Source organism: Siphateles boraxobius, unplaced genomic scaffold (assembly GCF_051911475.1).
Source record: "Siphateles boraxobius isolate OS27281-9 unplaced genomic scaffold, OSU_SipBor_1 41, whole genome shotgun sequence".
Lineage (NCBI taxonomy): Eukaryota > Metazoa > Chordata > Actinopteri > Cypriniformes > Leuciscidae > Siphateles > Siphateles boraxobius.
The window spans coordinates 21,634,228-21,639,557 of record NW_027509042.1 but is presented as its reverse complement, the minus strand read 5'-3'; positions in this window follow the sequence as shown (position 1 = coordinate 21,639,557).

The following is a 5,330-nucleotide window of genomic DNA, read 5'->3' as shown; positions in this document are numbered from 1 at the left end:
AACCCCCTATGGGCGGGTTTGAAAGGGTGGGAATTTGTGCTTGTAGTCTATACAGAAATCCCCCCTTTTTACACTTCCTCCTACAATGACGTCAAATGACGATTTTTGCGTCATTGTAGGAGGAAGTGAAAAAGGTAAAGAGTAGATTTCTCTCGTCTCAGGGGAAAATGAAAGAATGTTGCACGACCATTCAATAGTATGACTGGTTGTCTAACAATGGACCTCTTAATGCAAATGGGTGGAGTGACCCTTTAAACAGCTTCTCCCCTCTCAGTGAAACACCCAATGAGAATCCTGTTGAATGTGCCCTAGTTAATGGCGATTCTATTACATAGAACATGAAAACAGAGACAACAGCAACCATAGTCAAATGTTTGCCGGGAGCCAGAGCACCTGACATGTGTAATGTCAGATTATTACAGATTATATTACAGATTATATTACAGATAATATTAGATTATTACTCACGTCGGCACTAATGATGTTCTACTTCGCCAGTCGGAGATCACCAAAATTAACATTTAAGAGTTGTGTGAACTCGCAAGTTTGATGTCAGGCACTGTAATTTGCTCTGGCCCCCTTCCTGTTTGCAGGAGTGATGAGATACTTTGTAGACTGTGCTCACTCAATGGCTGGCTGTCTAAGTGGTGTCCGCAAAATAATATAGAATTCATAGACAATTGGAAAAGTTTTTGGGGCAGACTTGACCTGTTGAAAAGAGATGGTATTCATCCCTCCTGTGATGATGCTGCTCTTCTCTCTAGTAATATGGCACATAGTCTTAGAGCTTAAACATGACAATCTGGGGTTCACATCAGGAAGCAGACAGACTAAACCGACCGTCTGCTAGCGGTCTCACGTCACTGAGGTCTGATAAATCCCATCAAATAGAGACTCTTTCACCTACATATCATAATATAAAGACTGTGTCTGTTCCCCGAATTAGGTATACAAAAAAACTCCTAAACCCATTTAAAGGTCAAAATTTAATTGATGTTCAGCAAATAAAAGCAGACATAATACGGATGAACAAATTATAAAGCTTGGGTTGCTTAATATTCGATCCCTTACTTCACAAGCACGTATTGTTAATGATATGATCACAGATTATATCCTAGATGTGCTGTGTTTGACAGAAACCTGGCTAAAACCAGACAATTACATTACCTTAAATGAGTCCACCCCGCAAAATTACAGTTATAAACATTAGCTTCGCCTGAAAGGCAAAGGGGGAGGTGTTGTTGTAATTTATAGTAATATCTTCAGAATTACTGAGAAGTCTAGTTTTAAATATAATTCTTTTGAAGTGCTGGTGCTTAATGTAACACTATCCAGTGTAAATGATAAATCACGTTTGAGATTTGTGCTGGCTACTGTATACAGCCCACGAGTGTACCATACAGACTTTATCAAAGAATTTGCTGATTTTCTATCAGAGTTAGTACTGGCTGCAGATAAAGTCCTAATTGGTGGTGATTTCAATATACATGTAGATAACGGAAAAGATGTATTGGGATTGGCATTTAAAGACATTCTGAACTCTATTGGAGTTAGACAGCATGTGTCAGGATCTACCCATTGTCGTAATCATACTCTAGATCTAATATTATCGCATGGAATTAATGTTGATGCTGTTGAAATTCTACAGCAGTGCGATGACATCTCAGATCATTATCTAGTCTTGTGTATACTTCATTTAGCCAAGGCTGCAAAGCCCACTCTGTTACAAATATGTCAAACATATCACTTCTGCCAATAAAGTTCGCTTTATTAATAATATTCCAGACCAGTTTAATCTCCTCGGCATCCCAGATAACTTAGAAGAACTCGAAATTGCGACAGAAACTTTTGACTCTCTCTTTTCCTGCACTTTAGACACAGTTGCTCATTTGCGCTTAAAGAAGATTAAAGAAAATAGTCCAACACATGGTACAACGAGCAAACTAATGTTTAATGCGTTTTATGAATGATATTGTTCCACTGCCACTATGAAACCATTGTGGAGGTGGGGGGTGCTAACACAGAAACCTAAAATTCTCGGGACAGCAGCATTTGTCCAAATTTCAATCTTAACCGTTCTATTTAATCAGAAACGATCTTAAAACAGGGTTTTAAGTGTAAAATACCAAACTTGTCCTTTAAGAGAGCAGCCAGAAAAATGGAGTGCAACTGGAAAAAAACAAAACTAGAGTTTTTTTTCTTCACATTTCATGGAAAGAGAGCACGATTGCATACAGAGAGGCCTTAAAAGCTGCTAGATCTGCTTACTTTTCAACCCTATTAGGAGAGAATAAACATAACCCTAGGTATTTATTTGAAACAGTGGCTAAATTAACGAAAAAGAAAGTTTCAACCCCAGACGTTTCCAAACAGCACAGCATTACTTTATGCATTACTTTATGCTGCATTGATTTCTTTATGAACTTCTTTACTTACAAGATTGATAATATCAGGGAGAAAATAATGACAATGCAACCATCTAGTACACTATTGCATTGTAGTCTCCCTGAGCAAAAATTTGGTTCATTCATTGCTATAGGAGAGGAAGAATTTTCTAAACTTGTTAAATCATCTAAATCGACAACATGTATGTTAGACCCTATACCGACTAAGCTATTGAAAGAAATGCTTCCAGAGATCATAGATCCTCTTTTTAATATCATTAATTCATCTTTGTCATTAGGAGATGTACCAAAAACTTGCTGGCTATGATTAAACCGCTAGTTAAAAAAACACAACTTGATCCTACAGAATTAGTCAATTACAGGTCGATCTCGAATCTACCTTTTCTCTCAAAGATACTAGAAAAGGCAGTTTCCTCACAACTATGTTCCTTTTTAGAAAGAAATGGTCTCTGCAAGGATTTTCAGTCAGGATTTAGACCGTACCATAGTACTGAGACAGCTCTCATCAGAGTCACAAATAATTTTCTCTTATTATTTGATTGTGGTTGTATCTCTTTATTAGTGTTACTCGATCTTAGTGCTGCATTTGATACCATTGACCAGAACATTCTTTAAAATAGACTTGAAAATGATGTTGTCATTAGTGGAATTGCATTAGCATGGTTTAAATCATACTTATCTGACCCTTATCAGTTTGGAGCAGTAAATGAAGAGATATCTTATCGATCAAAAGTTCAGTATTAGTTTTCACTGTTATGCTGATGATGCTCAGCTCTATATTTCTTCACGCCCTGACGAAACTTACCAAATTCACAAAATTAACGGAATGCATAGCTGATATAAAAAACTAGATGACTATTAATTTCCTACTACTTAATTCTGAAAAAAAACAGAGATTCTAATTATTGGACAAAAAACCTTTTTGCTCTTTGATACCAATCTTTAATTTGAAATTTATGCGTTTAGTGTCTGTAAAACCACATTTTTCCATCTTAAAAATATCTAAATTACATCATATGCTCTAAATGACGAATGCAGAACAATTAGTTAATGCGTTCTTGACATCAAGGAAAGATTATTGTAATGCTATTATAGGTGGTTGCCCTGCACGCTTAATAAACAAACTACAGCTGGTCCAAAACGCAGCAGCTAGAGTTCTTACCAGAACCAGGAAGTATGACCATATTAGCATGGTTCTGTCAACATTGCATTGGCTCCCTATTAAACATTGTATAAATTTTAAAATATTGCTGATTACTTACAAAGCACTAAATGGTTTAGCTCCCCAGCACTTGAGAGAGCTCTTAACGCATTATAGTCCTCCAAGTCTATTGCGATCTCAAAATTCCGGGCAGTTGATAATACCTAGAATATCAAAATCGACTGCTGTCGGTAGATCCTTTTCCTATTTAGCACCTAAACATTGGAACAGTTTCCTGACATTCTCCCGGAAGCAGACACACTCTGTCAGTTTAAATCTAGATTAAAAGCACATCTCTTCAACCTGGCATACACATAGAACACATAGAACACTATACATTCCTATTATTCAAATCAGTTAAATGATTATTAGGCTGCATAAATAAGGTCAGCCGGAACCGGGAACACTTCCTATAACACCTGATGTACTTGCTACATCATAAAAAGAATGTCCTCTATGCTAATTTTAGTCTTTCTGTTTATTTCGAGGTTTACTGTAATCAGCTGGATCTGGGCCGTATCCAGATCAGATGGTGGACCTGTGCCAAACATGACCACAATGCACCCCTGAAGTGTCAGCAGAGCTTGTGTCAACTAGACTCTCCCCTGTGAAGGCCTCATCGACACGACAGCCATCGGCACTGATCCTCAACAAACTCTTCCCCATACGCGCGTGATGACTCCGATCTTCAACCAGATGAACTGCATAATATAATGTTCCGATACAATCTGACATCTGACCTGTAATGCTGCCTGAATCATAATCATACACTGTTCGTTCGTTGGCCAGAGGAGAACTGGCCCCCCGACTGAGCCTGGTTTCTCCCAAGGTTTTTTTTCTCCATTCTGTCACCTGATGGAGTTTTGATCCTTGCCACTGTCACCTTTTTTGCCTTTGTCGCCGTTGGCTTTTGGCTTACTTAGTTGGGGACATTTAATTTTATATTAAAACAATATTATTACAACATTATTTTCCTGTTATCTCTGTAAAGCTGCTTTAAAAACAATCTGCATTGTAAAAAGCACTATATAAATAAAGGTGACTTGACTTGACGACATTATAAAGTAAAATAACTAGCTTCCGGCCAAACGAATATTCAGTTTTGAATAATTTTGGCCTAAGCTCTGTAAAATTTGTATGCCTGCTTTACAAGCCGTTTTTGATCAAGGTACAATAACTGAAACATGGAAACGACAAATATCTCCCCAATAATTAAGAAGGACAAAGACCCACAAGACTGTGCATCATATAGGCCAATACTGCCCTACAAAGGCAAAAGACCTTAACTCGCTAGAGTGTGGAACTGAGAAAAATGACTTTAAAGATTTTTAGTTGTCCCGCCAAATTAATTATAGGTAGGGCACTGAAAATCGGGCAATCTGATGTTTAAGTAATAAATTATTTACATAAAAAAAATCTTGAGCTCAAACTTGACTTTTGACCACTATTTTAAAGTTACTGTACTCTGCCTTTGTATTGTCAGCAAAAAGTGAGAAGTCATGCCAAGGCAAAAGGCCTCCACTCCATGGGATAAAGAGTATTTTTAAGTGGTAGCCTACTGCGTGGAATAAGACTTGCTAAACATGCGTTCAAAATTATCACAATAAAAGAGAGACCTCGCGCACATTCGACCCGGAGACTGGTTTATAGCGGTGGATCTGAAAGATGCATACTTTCACAGGCGCTTACCGAGATTCGTGTTTGAAGTTGTCACGCTCCTCGTC